The sequence below is a fragment of the Cibotium barometz genome, chromosome 29 (assembly GCF_041138505.1).
Source record: "Cibotium barometz isolate CiBa-2024 chromosome 29, ASM4113850v1, whole genome shotgun sequence".
NCBI classification, from domain to species: domain Eukaryota; kingdom Viridiplantae; phylum Streptophyta; class Polypodiopsida; order Cyatheales; family Cibotiaceae; genus Cibotium; species Cibotium barometz.
In genome coordinates this window covers 26,140,682-26,163,215 of record NC_141074.1, presented here as the reverse complement: position 1 = coordinate 26,163,215, position 22,534 = coordinate 26,140,682, and the positions used below count along the sequence as shown (strand labels likewise).

Genomic DNA, 22,534 nt, shown 5'->3' with positions numbered 1-22,534 from the left:
CTCTCTCTCTCACACACACACACACACACACACATGTACACACCGCACATACACTAATCTAAACGCACTCTCTCTCTCTCTCTATGTTGCACATGTGTCCATGCATGCGAGTGTGTATGTGTGTTTGTATGCGTGTGTGCACATATCATGTGCTGGTGTCTGTGTGTGCATGAACATACATGTGTGTGCATCGACATACATATAAATCTATTTATATATACATGCTTACATACCTATAGATACACATACATACATAATATATATACGTGTGTGTATCTATAGGTATGTAAGCATGTATACAAAGATTTCATTGAAAGATGTGAGATGAGATCTTCTTAGATTCAAATTCAAAATTGCATTAGAAGATGTGAGATTTGGCTCCTCCTCACGCTTGCAGGAGGAGTGGTTATTTTGAATTAGCCCCACCTCTCCTTTGTCCACGTGGAGGGAGGTGGGGTTGTGGTTAATCTTGTATAGATATATATATATATATATATATATAACTACACATAATAGATATGCACACACTATACATACATATACATACATATATATAATATACATGCGTACACGCATACACACACACACACATGCACACACACATGTATACACACATATATACATACACATACATACGCACAAATACACACATGCACGCATGCACACATACACACACTACCCTAGGGGCATGGGGACACACGCGCACACACATGTACACACATGCACACACCTTACCTAAGGAGTGGGGTTGCACACACACACACACACACATGTGTGCACATATATATACACACACACAAAGACACACACACACACGTACGCGCACATACATACAAGCACTACCCTAGGGACAGGGACACGCACACACACACACACACATGCATCACATAGTACCCGAGGGGCGGGGGTGCACACGCACACACTAATACACACACACACGCGTGCACACATAAACACATAGACACACACAAATATGCACATATACACGTACACACATACACACACACACACGACACATAAATACACACATGCACAAATAAACACACACACATAGGCACTACCCTAGGGGCAGGGGGCACACACACACACACACAAGCACTACCCTAGGGGCAAGGGGCACACACACACACACACACACACACACACACACACACACACACATGTATACATTGCACACACCTTCCCCGAGGGGCGGGGGTGCACACACACAGACACACACACACACACGTGCACATATATATACACACATGTACACATGCACGCACACACACACATGCACGCACTACCCTAGGGGCAAGGGCACACACACAAAAATACACATGCACACGTAGTACTTGAGGGGCGGGGATACACACACACACACACAAGTGCACATGTAAACACAGACACACATGCGCGCACGTACACACTAATAGACACACACACGTGCATACACACATACACACACACACACACACACATATACAAGCACTACCCTAGGGGTAGGGGGCACGCACACTCACACACACAAATACACACATGCACACAGTACCCAAGGGGCGAGGATGCACACACACACACACTAATATATATATACACACAAATACTAATACACACACACACACACACACACAAACACACACATGCACACAATACCTGAGGGGCGAGGATTCACACACACACACACACACACACACACACACACACATGCACACTATTCATATGCTTGCATGGTGCATACTCTACTTAGAGTGGCCAAATTCTATTATGCAGATTCATGGGGATGCTTCACGCATCCAATGCACACAAACACAGAGACACACACAAATACGCACACACACACGCACACTATCCTAGGGGGAAGGGGGCGCACACACACACACACACACACACACACACACACACACACACACACACAATACCTGAGGGGGGAAGATGTTTTTTTTTGGGGGGGTCTAGGAGGGAAGGAAGTGCAAGGTTAGGAAGAGAGGGGGGCCACACACACACAAATACACACTAAGGGGAAAGGGGGAGGTATAAGAGGGAGGGAAGACACACTACCTGAGAGAGGGAAGAGTGTCATGAGAATATATTTTAAGTCCTCTAGAAAAATATTATTTATCCCCTCTTGAGTAATTTGGGGACGCCTAGATTACTCTTGCGTCATGCCGGCTAGGTTAATATCGTGGGTGATACCACTATAAATATTAATACGTGCGGTATATGACGTATGTTTGAGGCCACCTATGATTATTTCAGTTAGGTTTGTATGGCAGGGTGATTCCTGGGGTACTTACGCCTGGTAGTCATGAGTTGGTGATGATTTGTGCCTGTTTAATATTTGTGGGATTAATTTAATAATTAATTGGGCTTATATTTTCAGGTGATGAAGACTATGGGAATTGAAGAGTTTACTTTGGAAGAAATGTCTTGGTTCATCACATTTCATTTTTGGCAAGCATAGTAGCTTGTAACCTTATCAAATGATTTTTCCATTTTGAACTTTAGGAAAGATACATTTATTTATGTGGAATTTATTAAAGCCTATGGCTTTACCCTAGTCCCAATTTGACACTCTATTTTTGTAAAAGAAGAGTGCCATGCTCTCTAAAAAGCACATCTTGTATATTTTGGGGGCTATGGCCTAATTTTGGTGAAAAAGAAAGCTAATAAAGAAATACTCTTGTGTGGGGAGAGGCCACGCACAAGAGGGGGGAAGATTGCACCCAATATGGTCTATGAGCTAAGTATTTTTAATTTTGTTTAAGTGTTTAATTTTTCAATTGATTTGATTTAGTTGAAGCTTACAAGCAATGGTTTCTATGGTTGAATTAATTCTCTACTCTTTCACAATCAATTCCTAGAATAAGATTCCGGTTGCAGTGGTATCAGAGCTTGGGCTAGGAGATTTGTGGAGAAGGTAGGAAAGGGCTTCAACTTCTCAAAAATCAAGAAAGTGCAGGAAATTATCCAGTGGACAGAAGGGTGTTTTGTAGATCTTTACCCAAAGGTCAAAGATTCAAAACTAGATCTACTCTCAAACCCACTCACCACCCTGCAAAACCATCCCTCTCTATGAAAAAGTGGTTTTTCCAAATACTCAGTGAAATCAAAATCTGACCGTATGGATGAAATCCTCATAGCCAAAAACCTCACGGGTATCTCTCAGAAATCAGAAAGCTTCAAGGATGAACAAATCTATAATGGATGGAGCAGATAAATCTGTGTAAAAGCCATCACAAAAATCTCAAGAAACTTTTGGAGAAGGAGGCGCACGGCGGCAGCCTGGCGGCACAAAACGGCGTGGAGAGGAGATAAAAAAAAAGCTTAATCCTCCATAAGCCTAATCACCTTCTAATCCTAATCTACTCTTACTTTTCCCAATCCCCATGCAAGTCACATCACTTTTTGAACCTTTACTTTTTTCTATTTTCAAATTTGAAGAGAAAATTCAAAGGTTTTCAATTCTGAAAATTTCTGGGTGCAGAAAAGTGATTTACAGGTTTTAAAAGGCTTGAAAATTGCCTAGAAAAGGCCAGAAAATTTCGAAATCGCTTCTGAAAAATTCTGAAAAATTTCAAAAAATATTACAGAGATTGGGCAAGGTTTACAGGACTGTTTCAGCAGGTTTCAAAGTGCACAAAAATTATTTCATCAACAATTCGACTAGCCCAAGACTCTTGAATCACGCGGAATCGTTCGGGATTTGTTTGAGGCGACAAGAATTCAATTCAGCCATTGAACAATGTCTTTGTTCAGCTTCAACCAAGATCAAATTGCGGGAGAAAGATAAGATAAGTACTTATTTTTGCTTTATTTATTTATATCAAATAAAGTAAAATTTTATTTATCTACATCATTTGCACAAGCACTATGGCAGATTTGCCTATCTCGCCATCAATTCAAGAGCAACTCCTTTCTTTACAACATCAAATTGTAGAAGAAAGAGAGAAGCGTATTGAATTGGAGAGACAGCTCACGAGTCGTAGACGCAAGCATGACTCTTCGCTATCTTTTGATAACGAAGATGACACTATTCAAAGGGCTGTAAATGCTACATTGAAAGCACAAAGGTCACAAAAAGAATCCAAGATTAGTCGGAAAGCTTTCACATTTCAAAATTATGATGGAAAGAAGGATGCTAGGGTCATTTTAGCTTGGCTTAGTCAACTAGATGACTATTTTTCTGGAGAAAAATTTTCAGAGAGTGATAAGATTAAATGTGCAGTCAATCATTTGGTAGACAGTGCAGCTTTATGGTGGAGTGTAATAAAGCAAGGTCGTGACAAGCCAGATTCTTGGAAAAGATTTCAACGACTGGTTAAAAAGCACTTTTTACCCTCACAATTCAAGTCCAAAGTTAGGCACCAATGGGACACTTTGCATCAATTGGAAAAGGAAACTATGTCACAGTATGTAGAAAAGTTCTGGAATACTTTATTACACGTGCAGGTTGTGGATAGAGTCAGCGAGAAGGACCAAAAAAGGAAGTTCATATCGGGCCTTAGATCTACCATTAGGGCCGATGTGAATATGTTTCGACCTCATTCACTATCTTCTGCAATATCTTTGGCAACTAATTCAGAACGTAAAAATGGTTTTCCTAAAGAGATTAAAGCACATGAGGGTACTTCTTCTAAACCATTTACTAAATCTTTTTATGCTTCAAAGAAGATGTATAAACCAGGTTATGACAAAGGCAAGGACGAGGCTAAAGGCAACATGAGTACCAATAAGAAAGTCAATGGTGGCAAACCGAAGACATCTACTATCAAATGTTTCAAGTGCCACAAAGAAGGTCACATAGCACTGAATTGTCTGGAGCGTACCAAGAATTCAACACCAGCAGAGCAGCAGCAGCTCGAGTCAACATGATTGAAGAAGACGACAATGAAGAAGAATCATTCGAGCAAGAGGGTAATTCCGATCCAGATTACTCAGAACAAGAAGGTAAACCTCATGTTCATTCTTTGCTTAAAATAAAAGGAACGATAAATGGACATGAAGTTCTTATTTTGCATGATGATGGTAGTACACATGATTTCATTTCTGAAAAGGTACTTAAAGCATTAAATCTTCATTCTTCACCTACGCACTATAAAGTCAAAGCAGCATTTACTGGAACAAAGTATAATTGCATGCAAGAGGTGAAAGATATGGATTTATGCATCAAACCTTTAACAGAAAAGAGGGATTTCTTAGTTGCACCTTTACAAGGGGTAGATATAATTTTGGGTATGCCTTGGAGACACAAATACAATCCTATTATAGACTATGACACTCATAGTATTTCTCTAAGGAAGGACAATGAAAATATTATCCTCCCGTGTCAAGTCAAAGGAGAAATGAGTCCTTTGTTGAGTCACACTCAAGCAAAGAGAGCTCTAAGAAAAAGAGACAAGACTTATATGGTATGGGTTAACCAGCTTGATACTGAGTCTGACACCTCCAAAAGTCCAAAGTTTGATCTTTTTATCTCCAAATTTAGTGACTGTTTCATGGAAGATCTACCTCCAGGATTACCTAAGTCTAGGCTTGAGGATCATAGTATTGACTTATTGCCTGGAAATTCTCCGCCTTGTAAAGCTCCCTATAGAGTCAACAATTTAGAGCAAAAAGAAATCCAAAGCCAAATAGAAGACTTGCTAGAGAGAGGCCTTATTCGACCTAGTAGTTCACCTTTTGGAGCTCCAGTACTTCTTGTTAAGAAGAAGAACGGACCTTACCGAATGTGTGTAGACTATCGTGCATTGAATAAGATTACTGTTAAGAACAGATATCCTATTCCTAGGGTAGATGATCTTCTTGATAAGCTTAGAGGATCAAAGGTCTTTAGCAAGATTGACCTAAAGTCTGGGTATCATCAAGTTCGTATGACTCAATCTGATATTTTCAAGACAGCTTTTAGAACCCAAACTGGTCATTATGAGTTTTTGGTTATGCCATTTGGTTTGACCAATGCTCCAGCTACTTTCAGCCGTATGATGAATCGCATATTCCTTAAGTTTCAAAGTTTTGTTATAGTGTTCTTTGATGACATTCTTGTTTTTAGCAAGGATCGACAAGAGCATGAACAACACTTGGAACAAGTGTTCAACCTCTTGAGAGAAAATGAATTGTATGTCAATCCTGAAAAGAGTTCTTTCTTTCAAGAGGAGATTGAATACTTAGGTCATATAGTGTCGGCTGAAGGGATTCGTGTAGATCCTAAGAAAATTGAGTGTATAGCTTCTTGGCCTACGCCTAGAAACATACATAATCTTAGATCTTTTCTTGGCTTATGTAGTTATTATAGGAAGTTCGTCAAGAATTTTGCTTGTATTGCTCATCCTTTGACTGAACTCCTTAAGAAAGCTACAAATTTCAATTGGACTGAACAGCAAGATAAAGCTTTTGCAACACTCAAGAATGCTTTAACACAAGCACCAGTTCTAACACTACCGATTTTCAAAGACCATTCTTTATAGTAGTGACTGATGCTAGTGGCAAAGGATTTGGAGCTGTTCTTATGCAAGACAACCATCCTATTGCTTATCAAAGTAGAAAGCTTAAGCCTGCAGAGCAAAATTATAGCACATATGACAAGGAATTAGCAGCAGTAGTGCATGCTTTGAAAATTTGGAAGCATTACCTAATGGGCTCTGAATTTCTTATCAAGACAGATCAACAAAGCATTAGGCATTTGCTTACCCAACCTCTTATTTCAGATAGGCATATCAAATGGGCAGCTTTCATTCAAAGTTTCCAACCTATGATTCAATATCAACCTGGAAAAGAAAATGTTGTTGCCGATGCTTTGAGTCGAAGACCAAATATCAACAACATTTCCATAATTTAAAGTGAACCATTTGTACTTATGAAAGAAACTTACGAAGTTGATCCAGATTTTTCTCAAATATGGATCAAATTGCGTGAAAACAATTGGACACCTCAAGGAAGTTATTCTCATAATGATGGCTATCTTTTCTTTGAGAAAAGATTGTGTGTTACTCAACCTTATAGACAACTTGTCTTGGAAGAGATGCACCAACCACCATTTGTGGGACATAGAGGAGTTTCCGCAACACTTCAAGTAGTTTCTCGAGAATTCTATTGGCCTCATTTGAAGAATGATGTAGCTAAATTTGTAGCTGAATGTAACATTTGCCAAACAATTAAAAGCTACAAAGGCAAAGCTTTAGGATTGCTTATGCCTCTACCTATTCCTGATAGACCATGGGAACAAGTGTCTATGGATTTCATTACTGGCTTTCCTACTACTTCCAGTCACCATGACATGATTTGGACAATAGTGGACAGATTTAGTAAGCAAGCCTATTTCATTCCATGTAAAAAGACACTAACTTCTCAGCAAGTCGCGAACATATTTGTTAAGCAAATTTTTGTTCATCATGGACTACCCAAAGTGATAGTTTCTGATAGAGATTCTAAATTTTGTAGTCACTTTTGGGTTGCTCTTTTCTCAAACTTAGGCATTAAGTTAGATTTTTCCACGGCTTTCCATCCGGAATCGAATGGACAAACCGAAGTCACAAATAGCACTATCTTAGATATGCTTAGAGCCTATGTTTCCCAGCAACCTAGTGCATGGTATAAGTACATACACCTACTCCAATTTGCTTATAATAATACTCCTCATACTGCTACTACTGGTCGAGCACCATTTGAGATTATCTATGGAAGAGCATTGTCTATTCCAGCTACTAGACTCTCTCATAAGATTGAAGCTGCCGACCAATATGTTAGAGACTTTGATCGCATTCTATCTGAAGTGCGTGATTGTATTGCAAGAGCTCAAGAGAAGTATACATCTCAAGCAAATAGAAAGCGTAAAGATTTTTCATTTCAAGAAGGTGAATATATACTTTTGAGAATTGAAAAACGTCGATTAAAGAGTGTGGAAAAATTCCCTGCACAGTGAAGCTAGCGCCTAGATATTATGGGCCATTTAAAATCCTTCAAAAGATTAATGATGTGGCCTATAGAATAGAGCTTCCATCTAATTGGAATATCCACAATTCTTTTCATATCCATCTCTTGAAACCTTTTCGAGGAACACTTCCTACTCACCCAACATATGAGGAACCACCTCTTATTGAAGGAGAGGAAGAAGTACTAGTTCCTGATGCTATCATTGACCAAGAGATAACAACAACAAGGACAGGTAATCAATATTTCAAGTATCTTTTGACTTTCAAGAATCATCCTCAAGAAGATGCTAAATGGATGCCTGAGAAATTTTTCCGAGTTTACCCTGAAATTCTTCATTCTTTTCAAACCCAGCAAATCCGCAATTGAGGACAATTGCAAACTCAAGCAAGAGGGATGTCATGAGAATATATTTTAAGTCCTCTAGAAAAATATTATTTATCCCCTCTTGAGTAATTTGGGGACGCCTAGATTACTCTTACGTCATGCCGGCTAGGTTAATATCGTGGGTGATACCACTATAAATATTAATACGTGCGGTATATGACGTATGTTTGAGGCCACCTATGATTATTTCAGTTAGGTTTGTATGGCAGGGTGATTCCTGGGGTACTTACGCCTGGTAGTCATGAGTTGGTGATGATTTGTGCCTGTTTAATATTTGTGGGATTAATTTAATAATTAATTGGGCTTATATTTTCAGGTGATGAAGACTATGGGAATCGAAGAGTTTACTTTGGAAGAAATGTCTTGGTTCATCACATTTCATTTTTGGCAAGTATAGTAGCTTGTAACCTTATCAAATGATTTTTCCATTTTGAACTTTAGGAAAGATACATTTATTTATGTGGAATTTATTAAAGCCTATGGCTTTACCCTAGTCCCAATTTGACACTCTATTTTTGTAAAAGAAGAGTGCCGTGCTCTCTAAAAAGCACATCTTGTATATTTTGGGGGCTATGGCCTAATTTTGGTGAAAAAGAAAGCTAATAAAGAAATACTCTTGTGTGGGGAGAGGCCACGCACAAGAGGGGGGAAGATTGCATCCAATATGGTCTATGAGCTAAGTATTTTTAATTTTGTTTAAGTGTTTAATTTTTCAATTGATTTGATTTAGTTGAAGCTTACAAGCAATGGTTTCTATGGTTGAATTAATTCTCTACTCTTCCACAATCAATTCCTAGAATAAGATTCCGGTTGCAAAGAGAGTAGGGCGAAAGGGGGGGCGGGGGGGACACACACACACACTCACACTACCCAAGGGGGAAGAGAGTTGGGTGGGTAACAGGGGACCTCAAGGAGGAGGGGGCTCAAAAAATGACACACTTTTTTCGGGTTAGAATTAGCTAATATTGCGCACGTGCACGCGGGCGCGCACACACACAAACCTAGGGGTAGGGAGATAAGAGGGACATACACACAAATACGCGCATGCACACACATTACCCTACGGGGAAGAGAGGGGTTTTGTGGTTGGGGGTTGGGTGGAGGGAGGGAAGCGCAAGGTTGGGAGGAGAGTGGGGAAGGGGAGGGCACACACAATACATACATATATACATACATACATATATGTATATATATAATATATACATATATGTGTACACACACACACACACACACACACACACACACACACACACACACATATATGCAACCCGGAATATATAATTTCAACTCACAAATTTACAATTTTAGAGGGGGTCGAAGGTAGAGGGAGAGAAAGAGAGAGAGAGAGAGAGAGAGAGCACCACACTTATGTATACACACACACACACATACATTCCCTATATAATATTTATATACCCTCTCTCTCTCCCTCACACACACGCGTACACATACACACACAAATACACATAAATGTATACCCTGGTGCACACATATAAACACACACAAATGTAGATTTATATGTGCATGCATGTATGTGGAACTTGGCATGATGTGTCAAAGATGTATTATTTCACATGCATGTGTGTGTGTGTGGGGGTGGGGGTGGATCATATTTATGAACTTTATGTGTGTATATATATATATATAGTGTGTGTGTATGTATTTATATATGTATATAAATACAGACACACTTGCAATCATGCATCCACACACATGTTCACACGTACATGCACAAACACACTTGAGTGTAAGTGTGTGCACATATTTTTTGAGAAACATACCCTGACATGTGCATGCAGAGACACGTATAGACACACACGTGCTCACATATACACACATGAATGCCCGGACGTAGATCCCACAGGCTGTCCGGGTGGGGCTGTGTGAAATCTCTAGACTCGACGGCTTCCTACCTCCAGCTCGCTCCTTGTTTCTGCTGACTCCTGCGCGTCTTACCTCCGGCTCTCATGCTCCGGTAATCTCGTGATTAAATTAAGAATGGTTTAAAATTTGTATTTTCTTTCCCTTGACGTGCATGCTGGTAATTTTGATTGATTTTATGCATCTCTTCCGCGCGAGAGAGAGCGAGAGAGAGAGAGAGAGAGAGAGAGAGCGCCAGGCAATTTGGCAACCGGTCCGTCTGCCTTTCGCAAGATGTTTTTCTGTCTACTATGTAGGGTTTAGGGTTGTATGAGGGAGGAGGGTTGTAAGTGCTGAAACCAGGGGCCTGTGAACGAAAAAAATGATACTAAAAAACATTTCGAGTGAGAGGCTCTTTCGCTGCGTACTGCCTTTTTTCTCATGTAGATGCATGTAACAGCGGACTAACAGCCTTGAATCCCTTTTGTGTTTATTTAATCTGGAAAGAGGGTGATATTCAGTAGACTCTCAGGGCCTTTTCTGTTTATCTGGGTGATATTCAGTAGACTCTCAGGGAGTCAAGATTCCTTTTGTGTTTATCTGGGTGATATTCAGTAGACTCTCAGGGAGTCAAGATCGCAGTTTGGTTTTTGTTAAGTATGGGAAACAACCTAAACTCTCCATTGGTATGTCTTTCTACCATATTAGTGGACATGCAGATTTCCTTTGGATTCTTTGTCCAAGTTGGTTTATGTTAATCCTTTCTATACAAAGCAGTGTAATTTGCCAAATGAGCCATGGTGTGGGCGTATGCGTTTGCGCTTGTTCTTGTGTGTGTGTGTGCATGCACCGACAATTTCCCAAATTAGCTGGGTGTCTATGTGCATGCATGCTTTATTGTTAGCCTTCATCGTGGCTGAGTTTGCCCTTGATCTCTGGAGAAGTGACAGAAATTCAGTTGGATGGTCTATATATGAAGAATTGTCTATTAAGGTGACATATCTTTATGCTTGAACCTGCACCTTCTGTTGGCTGCTGATGACATGACTGGGATGTCATAGCATGTAGTCTATGCTGTGTATGATGGAGTTGATGATTTGAAGCCTTGTGAGTAGATTCTTATGGAGTCAAGATTGCTCTCTGGTTTTTGTTAAGTTTGGGAAATAATTTGAACTTCTCATCGGAATATATATGATATTCAGTTCTTGCTGTTCTTCCTAGGAGAAACTTCTTCTCATATGCCCGTCTTCAACTCATTGGTTTTCTAATTCTGGCTGTTGATAATTTCTTTTTCTTATTCAATAACTATTTAACAAGTGATTTTGGTTATTATTCATCGATGTATTGTTCATGTGTATTGGTTATGGCAAAAAATTAACCAAAGCAAAGCCAAAAGTGTCACAGGATGTCTTTGGACTAGACCGCAATTTGTGTGATTGCATGTAACTTTAGCTTTGTTCTTGATGGTACTTCTTCATGGCCCGGCACATGTGTTAGTTAAAATAAATGCATACCTTGTTGAAATATACAAATGAATAGGGTGTGTGTGGGAACAAGCCCTTGGCTAGAGGCTGTAAAATAGAATCTGTAAATGTGAGAGAACCTGTGAAAAGGTGAGAAGAATCTACTGGGAGAGAATAAAGGGTAGCATGAGGAGATTTAGGAGGTGTGGAGATATTTTGGGAGAGGTGGAGAGAATCAAGCAAAAGAGGTGGAGTGAATCAAGGAGAAATTAGTGGGATTAGATGCTTGGATGTAAACCCTATAAATTGAGACATTGGTCTAATGAGAATTTTGTTGGTTTTTGATTATCCATGTCTACATTAAGCTATTAGTTAATTACTCACTAATCACGTGTTAATTATCGTCTAATCTCTTTGTTAATGATGTTGATTCTAGCATTTGATCCACCATAGCTCATCGCATTGCTGTAATTTTAATATGGTATCAGAGCCTAGCTTAGAATCCATCAATTTGTGAGCCTATTATCTTCCTAATCACCTGGCTAATTAGGAAAGTAAAAAATTAATATTTTCACCTCTTTTTCAACTAGCTCACTGTACCCCCAGCCAGTGGAGGGGCTTGATCTCCCTCCAGGAGAAACATTAGGGAAAATGCTTCTAGCCCAACATAGCTAACTCAGTTGTGCTCTAGCCCATCAAGTCAGCGCAGCAAACCGCCTATCAGAGCTCCCAATTTTCGCTGATTTGCAGGCGTCATTTTTTTTGAGGAAAAATGAGATCTTGTCTTCTCCAGTTGCAATGGGTCTAATTTCTTTTAGCCCTAGGGGTTTTCAAGCATGCTCTACAAGCTGGTGAAGTCAAAATTTGATTTGATCAAGTCTACAGTGAGATCCAAGCTCTTCATCAAATCTGCAGGTGACTTTGGTAAAACAGAGATTAAGCATTCAATGTTTGGTCGACACTGCTCTTGAATCTTGAAATTGGATCAAGAGGTAAGACCCCCTTCATACCATTAAGTACAGCACAAGAGATAGCCAAATTTAATGGGGAGCAATTTTACACATAGCAGACAAAAATCATGTATGAGGAAAAATTTGTGGGGGCTAGTTGAGGAAGAGATGAATGTCCAGAGGTGAGAAGGGAAAATGAGTGGAAGAGCAGGAATGAAAAAGCATTGGGACTTATTGCACTCAGTTTAAATGATGAAATCATTCATCACATCACAGGGATACAATGGGTAAAAGATGCATGGGATGAACTCAATAAATTATTTGGCACACAAGCTAAAAATTCAAAGATAAATCTGTTAATGCAATTCTACAAATTGGGTATGAAGGAAAGTGAACCTTTAGTCACACACTTGAACAAATATAAAAGCATTAAGAAACAACTGGCAGCTATTGGCAAAAAGGTAGAAGATGATGAGGCACTAGCAGTGCTTCTGAAGAGTGTGGACAAAGGCGAATATGAAAATATTGTAGCAACACTAAAGAATATACCTGAATTGAAGCTATACGAGATAGAAGGAGCTCTACTAGAGCAAGAGAGCAGAGGTAAAGAGAAGAAATGGCTCGACTCAATAGCAGGTGAATATGAAAATATTGTAGCAACACTAAAGAATATACCTGAATTGAAGCTATACGAGATAGAAGGAGCTCTACTAGAGCAAGAGAGCAGAGGCAAAGAGAAGAAATGGCTCGACTCAATAGCAGGAGAAGAAAAAGCTTTCTTCACCCGTCACCCGAGGAGGATTCTCTCGAGGACGAGGACGAGGAAGAGGCAGAGTAGGAGAAAGCACCTTCACTTGCCGCAACTGTGGAAAGCCAGGACACATGGCAAGAGACTGCTACAGCAAACCCAGTGGAGAAGGAACGACATCGGCAAACTTCATGGAGGTTCCTAAGGAAGTGGAGTTGGATCATCTTTTCTGAGAGAGAGAGAGAGAGAGAGAGAGAGAGAGAGAGAGAGAGAGAGAGACCCCACAATCCAATGTAACCTGCCCCAACAGAGAGCTGTTTGGCTTCTTGTTAAGCTTGTTAGGACAATTTACAGCCTAGTGTTTCTTCTTTCCACATTGAAAACACTTCCCTTCTTTGGTGTATTCTTCACGTTGCTTGAGGGACAATCGTCTTCGAAAGAGTGGAGGTTTGTCCTCACTCCTATCTTTCTTCTCTTAAGACTTGACTGTTGATGGGGATCGGTCTTTAAATTTCTTCCTTTGAGGTGGATCCCAACTGTCGTTCTTTGTCTTACTGTCAATCCAAGGCATGTACAAGGGCTTGGCTTGGAAAGCTGTCTTAAGCTTCTTCCAAAGTTTTCAGACCAGCCATATAACTTGCTTGCATAAGCTTTGGTTGTAGTCCATTCACAAACTTTCGCATTTCCATTAGCGATGGAATAGGAGTATAAGAAGTAAACTTCAAAGAAACTGTTGAAAAGTTGTTAAGATATGATGCCACATTCTCACCAACTTTCTACTTTACCTCATCCCATTCCTTCTGCACATCTGCTTCAAAGTTTGCTTCAAAGTTTGCAGGTAGAAACTTCTTGTTGAACATAAGCTTGAAGTCGGTCCATGTCTTTGGCTCGGTCCCTTCTTGTACTATTTTTAGCCACCAATTCAAGGCAGCATCCTTCAAATGCATGTGAAAAGCTTTGACTTTTCAGAGCAGTCGTCTCCTCCAAAAGCGGCATCAAATTCCTTGATAAAGAATAAAGCTTTTTGTGTATTCCTCTTTCCATATCCCCCCCTGGCTTGAAGTCCATCTTGCCGGTTGATGTAGGCCCCTTTGCCTTTCTTTCCTTTACGTGTTCCGAAGAAGCCGCATTTGAGAAAGCAGGCCTAGTAATAGCCTCCCTGTTTTCTCCACAAGTAATAGAACGGGTAGCTCTAGATTCTTCTGCAATGGTGACTCCTTTGGCCCGAAGATAGGCTTTAGCAGCTTTAACTCCTTCGGCTTCGGTGCCTCGATCCTTGATGAATTCTTCAAACATTTGAGCCCTTCTATGGTCCTGTTCCTTCTTGGCTCTCCAAGCAAGGAATTCTTCGTCTCTGAGAAATTGTCTGAACTGTTGAATGTCTTGGTACTCTGTTGATGTCATGGCCGTGGTCTCATGAGAAATGGATCGATAGCTTTGGTTCCCATCTTGGAGTGGTGGATCTGCCTCATAATTGTTCCCTTCATTAGGCCCTTGGTTTCCCTCAACTCTTGACATGGCTCTGTCACCCTAAGAAAGTTTCTTAAAGAGAAATTCTGCTCTGATACCATTGTAAACCCAGCGGGCTGTGTTGTGAGACAGATTCTACCATGTATCCAAGAGATATAAATAAAGAGAGAGAAGATAAAGAGAGGTAGAGAGAAGGGATAGGGAACTTTGCACAGTACACCACACTGAGTGGGGAATAGGCTTGGCCCCCTTTAAGGAATTTATTCAAGAACAATCCACGGGTACGCTGGCCGGGATCAATACAACAATGAATACAAAAGCAAAACAAATAAGCCAATGTAGAAACACAAGTCGGAGTCGATGTCGAGGCATGAGATCTCTGATGCAGAGCACACCACGGGGATGACCCACAAGAATCTCTCACTGGGCTAGTACCAGATCAAAAATCCAAATCCAAGTCTAGACCCTAGTCCAAGTTTGGTTGGTTGCGTTGCTGGCTGAGAAGCGTAGGCGAGTTGGCGCAGGAGGTATAGAAAGGCGGCAGCAGGCAGAACAGGGGTTGGCAACGCCGGCTGAAGTCGGCGCAGTTGTTGGTTGAAGCTTGTGATAGGATGGGATGGTTTGTAATGAAGCATCAACTTTAGGTTAGGTTTAGGACCATGCTCATAGGCTCAAGTATAAAAGGGGGCTCATGGACCATTATTGTACCTTTAGATATCTTTTTTACATCTTATGATATTTGGGTATCTTGACTCTTGGAGCCTCATGGCTTTCATACCTTGGCTTGTGGAAGGCTATTTCCATCCGTATTATCTCCTTAATCTTGTATTAATCCATGGTGATTGTCCCTTATCTCAGCTTTATGATCACTCCAATTCATTGATGAATCTTGGCAAATCAAGAAATTTATAGCAAGCTACAACAATTAACTATAGATTAAGTGGATTGATTAATCTCTACCAGATTGGTTAACAATTGCAATAGCTTGACGAGAGATCCCTAAGTTTGATTGAGGTCTATTTTGCAAGGTCTTGGTGCTAAAGAAAGTTTAAGAAGCCTTTCTTGATATTTTGGAAAAATATCTTGAAGACTTTTGAGGTCTGCAGTCTCTCAAACAATGTCTCTGATACCTACACTTCAAGCAGATTGCTGGTTTAAGTATTGTGTTAGCTCTGTTGAGGACTGATCTATAACTTCAAGCACAAGGCTTCACAGTAGGGAGTAGAGGCAAGATAGAGGAGAGTTTCAAGATTTGAAGCTTGTATCCCAAGACCAGCTTTGTGCATACTTAATTGCTAATCTAGAGGCAACACAAAAAAGGCTTGAGCAAACCGAGGATGATTTGGTTGATGCCAAATAGAAAATCAAAGAAGCTCACTACTCTATGAAGGAAAGAGAATATATAATCAGCAATCTACAACAATCAGGGAATAGCCTAGTTGAAAATGCTATGGATCTTCAGTCAGATTTGGGAAAATTCTATTAATGATATCACAGGTGTTGCATGCACGGAAGCCTTGCTGTACTGATCCAGTCTTAAGCCTGATTAAGAACATTGATGCTAAATAAGCGTGATTAAGAGAGAGGAGAGAGAAGAAGAGTGATTGGTGTTAGGGTTTTCTTTATTCATATGGTACAAAAAGGTTGCTTAATGCTTGTACATGACTTAGGCCTTTTGGTCAGCCCCATAGGGGTGACCCTGGCCCCTTTCTACATGACTTATGCTGACTAGGGAATGGATGATCTGATTTATGAACTTGACTGATTTGCTGAATTATGACTGAATGCTTATATGTGCTCTTGGGAAACAGTTGGCCAGCTACCATAGGCTGTTGGCCTGCTATGGACAATAAATGCTTGAATAAATGTTGTGCTTGATATGCCTGCTGAAACCGGCCTCTGATAGAAAACCAGAGTGCGGTAGGAGCAATCACCCGTCCACTTGTAGTCTAGATGAAAAACAAAACACAGATTGGGGCTAGAGTGCCCAAATCTGAAAACACAGCAACACCTGTTGGCCCCAAAGCTTGGCGCCCCTTGCGGTATTTCTTTATTCCATTAAAATAATATGTATGGCTGAGTACAACACAAAAACCAGCCAAGAGTTTACACCTGTAAGTCCAATCTGACTGCCCACAAATCCTTCTCAGCACAGAGGATCTATGCACACAGATCTGTGTCCTCAAGCAACACACTGTGCCTCCCTCTGATCAGCCAAGTTCACAAAGCAGGCCAGCCATGGGCATACATCTGGCATAACTCAAGAGCATGATACATTTTCTCAGCTCAACATACATGTGCTGTTCAATCCCTATCTTAATCCCTTGTCAATCTGCCATACTCCTCCTCTCACAAGGAGCCAGATAACACATACCTGTAGCAGACATCAAGCAATAGAAAGAGAGATAGATGAACAGAGTCAAGGCTTACCAAGTTCAGCTCGTGAAACAACACTTGAGGAAGCAACAGCACCAATCTGTGCCTGCAGGCACTTGAATCCACAATCCTGCTTCACACATGTGCTTGCACTTGCCTGTATCTTCCTCCTGATGCTCACTCCTATGCTGTCCTTGTAAAGTACAGATCTGAAAATCAGCACAGTACCCGTCTGTACCGCCTCGGGATACGTGCCAGGCGTTGTACTTGCATAAACAACCTGCTGTCCACTTCTGTACCTGCCTGAATCAGCCTGCACAGGTCTGTCCAGCACCCAGTAAAGCGCCGCCTGCACCTGTATGAGCTGTATCTGACTGCCCGTACACTGTACGGCAGTCGTACAGTAAGGTATGGGCTGGAAAACTGACTGTCCAGCCTGTATAGGGCTTCTGCGCAGCCACCAGCAGCTGCTCTGTGCGCCGCCAGCAACAGAGGAGAAAGAGAGAGAGAGAGAGAGAGAGTCCAGTACTGGCCGTACAGTGCTGTACGGCTGGTTCTCTCAGAAAAACAGCAACAAAGCTGATCTTCAGCAGCCGCCTCCTCCTCCTTGAGCTCTTCCACGATAGGATACAAGCGCATGAGGGCTTTCTCCACTTTTGCTACACGACTCCCCAAAAAGGGAGGAGAGAGAGTGAAGAGAGAGAAAACTCCTTTCCAAGTTAATCCCTAGGGCCCCAACTTAATAAGTTCCTAGGGCCACTAAGGCCTAGGGGCAAACTTCAATAAACATTCAAACTTAATGTTTTAATGTTCCCCCTTCACACCTAGGGATGTCCACACATCTTAAACACTGTCCGGGCACCCCCCATGTGAATCATAGAATATTCTGACTCTGCAACCACCATGCACACACTTGTCCTGCTCCATTTTCACAGGGCCATGACATACCCCCCTCTTGAAAGATGGCAAGCGTCCTCGATTGCATTCTGGTGATGCATCAAAATATCCAAAGTGAAATATACAATATGGCAAGATCAGCGTCCCAATCTCTCTGAGACATACACCTGTATCAACATTCACTGCAAACCAATGGCATAGTAATAGTCCAAGTTGTATACCACTGTGAACCATACATATCCACAAAAATCTCCATGTGACTAGTACACATATATCATAGAAGTCCCATAAACAGATGTACTGTCAGCCTCAGTACCTTCGGATGAGATAAAATCTGCACCAAGCGACCTCTAGATGTCATCTGAGCCTGTCTGTATCAAGGGAGTGGAGGTGCTACCCCCCTCTTGAGCATCAGGTAATGCTCCAGACCCATGCTCTGCTGAACCTGAATGAGCCACAATATGAGTCGGCTCTAACTCAAAGGCATCGAGATAAAGCTGCAAAACCTGAGGTGAATCTGTTAAGTCACCTTCCTCCATCCACTTCGCATCCATCGGTGAATAGTTCTTGAACTTCACAAGATAGCGACGGGAAACTTTACCTCGTACCTTCCTTTCTTTATGTGCCAGTATCTGCTCTGGAATCAGAACCTCATCAAGTTCCTCAACTTCCGGCTGAGCCTCATCTGATACATCCTCAGGCACATCCCCACGGAAAGGTCTAAGAAGACTCACGTGAAAAGCATTGTGAATCCTCCAGTGATCTGGTAACTTCAAACGATAGGTTACCTCACCAATCTTTTCCAAAACCTGAAAAGGCCCATAATATCGCATACTCAACTTAGGGAATAAGCGCTCTTTACCCTTCATCTTCTTGAGTCTAGCCTTTTCAAAGCGCAAAAGAACCCAATCACCCAATGCAAACTGTAAATCACGTCTGTGACGGTCTGCGGCTTTCTTTTGCTTCTGCTGAGTTTTCTGGAGGGCCAACTTAACTCTCCGATAAGCTTCATCCAAGCTCTCCACATACTGATCAGCCTCAAAGATCTTATCCTTTGTATGCAAAATGGGCGGTACCTTCTTCCCTCCTTCTACAATCTCAAAAGGCGCCTTGCCTGTCGAGCTATGTACAGTGTTGTTATATGCAAACTCCACCAAAGGAAGATACTTTTCCCATTGTTGCTTGTGCTCTGACACATAACACTTGAGAAGATCTAACACTGTAGAGTTAGCCTCTTCTGACTGACCATCTGTCTGTGGATGAAATGACGATGAAAACTTGAGAGTTGTACCCATGTTGTCAAACAACCCTCTCCAAAACAAACTCGTCATCCGTGGATCACGGTCACTAATGATAGACGTAGGCAAGCCATGATACTTGAAGATGTTCGCCATGAACAACTTCACCATATGATCCACTTTAATTGTCTTCCGCACGGGAATGAAATGAGCCTGCTTACTGAACCTGCATATGATAGTCCAGATGCCATCATTTCCCGTTTGTGTCCGTGGAAGATCAAATACAAAATCCATGGCAATGCTCTCCCAAGGTCTATCCGGAATAGGTAAAGGCTGTAATAACCCTGGTGTCTTCTGACGGTCAAACTTTACCTTCTGACATACGATGCATTGCCTCACAAAGGCATCAACATCTCTTCTCAAGGTTGGCCAATAAAAGAAAGTCTCCACTGCTTTGACCGTGGCGTCAATACCTCTATGACCTGCATACGGTGGAGCATGACTTTCAATCATAACCTTGAGTCGCAATGACCTGGTAACACACAGTCTGCCATGCATCAATAAAAACCCATCTCTGAGAGTGTAATGCTCATGCCGCTGACCCTCAGACATCTGATCATACAACCTTTCAAAGTCCTCATCATGGGCATACTGCTCTTTCATTTCATCAAGCTCATGATGATAAGCAAGTGAAACTGCAGAGACCTGTGGCTTGCGTGACAAAGCATCTGCCACTACATTCTTTTTGCCTTCCACATGCACAATCTGAAAGTGAAACATTGACAAAAAGTTTGCCCAACGCATATGCTTCTCTGAAAGCTTAGTCTGCGTGAGGAAATAACGCAAGGTCTGATGATCTGTCTGCACAGTGAAATCAGCCCCAAGCAAGTAGTGTTTCCAAGTCGAAAGAGCGTGAATTACAGCCAACATCTCTTTCTCATACACCTGCAAATGCTTCTCGGCATCTTGCAAAACTCTACTCTCATAGGCTATCACATGTCCCTCTTGCATGAGAACTGCACCAATGCTACTTCCACATGCATCACACTGGACAACAAAAGCCTTTCGGAGGTCCGGTAACACCAATACTGGGTCCGAAGTAAGCTTTTCTTTGAGCTTTTTGAATGCTGTAATTTCCCGATCAGCCCATCTAAACGGAGTTGCTTTCTTCGTCAAAGCATGAAGAGGCGAAGCAATTTCAGCAAAGTGCCGTATGTAACGCCTGTAATAGGAACACAATCCTAGAAAGTTGCGTACATCATGCACGGTCCTCAAAGCTGGCCAATTAAGTATTGCTTCCACCTTTGCTGGATCCATACGGACTCCATGACCAGACACAATATGCCCCAAGAAATGTATCTCCTGCAAGAAAAACTCACTCTTCTTGCCATTAACCACCAACCTATGGTTTCTGAGTTCTGCAAACACAATGGCTAAATGCCTTCTATGCTCTTCCTCAGTTTGTGAATGCACAATCATATCATCAAAGAATGTGCCCACAAACTCTCTATGAGGTCTGAAGATCCTGTCCATCATTCTGTTAAATGTGGCAGGCGCATTCGTTAAACCAAAGGGCATAACCAAGAACTCATACAACCCAAATGTGGTTCGGAATGCTGTCTTATGCACATCCTCGGGTCTAATGCGTATCTGATGATACCCGCTTTTCAAGTCAATACGACTAAAAACTGTGGAGCCCTGTAAGCGGTCCAAGATGTCATCGATCCTCGGTATGGGGAATCGATTCTTGATGGTATTCTTATTCAGCGCCCTGTAATCTATACACATGCGCCAAGAACCATCCTTCTTCTGCACTAAGAGCACAGGTGAGCAAAAGGGTGATGAGCTAGGCTGAATCAACCCCTTATTCAATAGCTCCTGCACCTGACTCATAATCTCTTCCTGTTGGGCTGCACTAACACGATACGGCGGTCTATTCGGTGGAGTACTACCAGGAATCAGATCTATGGCATGATCTTCTGGCCTCTCAGGAGGTAATTCTCCTGGCAATGACTCGGAAAAACAGTCTTGAAACCCACTTAAGAAATCAGCCCTGTCCTTATCTAACATTGACAAATTAGACTTAGACTCATCATCCTGTGCATCCTTTACATAAATCAAGTACGCGGAAAGATGCTTTTTCATTTTACTGATGAAATCGCCGAAGCGGATACAATAGGAACAGATTCCCCTTTGAGTTTTACATCCAAAACATGCTCTTTTCCTCTATGAGTCAGAGTAATTTTCCTATTGTAAGTATCCACCACCGCATGTACCCTGTAGCACCATGGCATCCCCAACAAAACATCACAGCCATCCAAAGGCATGATGAAGAACTCCTCACTGTCCACATAACCCTGCAAATGAAGCCGAAGCTTCCCAATAATAGGAGTAACGGGTTCTGCATACCCTGGACAAGCCATATTTGCCTCATGTAACGGCCCCATCTCCTCTGTGCGAATCCCCAATCGGCCAGCCAAATCTGGTGAAATGAAGTTGGCTCTAGCACCTGTGTCAAAGAAGATCAAAGCATTCTGATCTCTCACTTTGCCCCATGCCCTGCACAACTCTGTAGCTTCACCACTTAGCTGCTCACCCACAAGATCAGGAACTAAGCCTGCAGAAGGCTTTTGTTTCTTTGGCTTGGGCTCTCCTTTATTGTCAGGGTCTTTCTTGGACGTTCTCTTGGGACAATTGAATGACATATGCCCCTCTTCAGTACAGTAAAAACACTTTTGAGCATCTCTCAAAGCCTGTCTTTCCTCAGAAGTCCTTTTGGGCATTGGCAACTTCTTATACTTTGTCTCTGAAGACCCTTTAGCATCACGGGAAGCATGCCCAAATTTTTCAGCTTTCTTGCCCAATTTCTTACTGCCTTTAAATCCAGATGAACCACCTGTGAGTAACGCATTAGCTGTCATAGCATTTTCAATCATCTGTGACATGTTCGTTACTCTTGTCTTTATACAATAGTCTCGTACCTCCTTGGGCAGCCCACAACAATACTTCTCTACCTGCTCAGATAATGGCACGGCACGATAAGAAGTCACTGGGAGTAGTGCTTCCCAAAACTTCTTGTTATAATCCTCCAAACTATCACACTTTGAAGCATCCAGCTTGTGCCATGCAGTCATAACATCCACCTCAAATGTAGATGTGAGCCATACGGAAGAGAAAACCTGTTTGAATTGGACCCATGTGGTGGGTGCTATGCCCTGCAAAAGAAGAGTAGACCAC

General features: G+C 41.6%; 1 protein-coding gene across 2 annotated transcripts in view; it reads left to right on the top strand.

Moving 5' to 3' along the window:
• Positions 1–10,112: 10,112 nt before the first annotated feature.
• Positions 10,113–22,534, top strand: part of LOC147621985 (uncharacterized) — a 50,360-nt gene continuing 37,938 nt past the window's right edge. Inside the window, exon 1 of one of the 2 annotated variants that reach the window (XM_086823013.1) lies at positions 10,113–10,270. The gene's annotated coding sequence lies outside the window, so the exon portion shown is untranslated. The remainder of the gene's footprint in view (positions 10,271–22,534) is intronic. The other variant, XM_086823014.1, reaches the window with a different exon arrangement.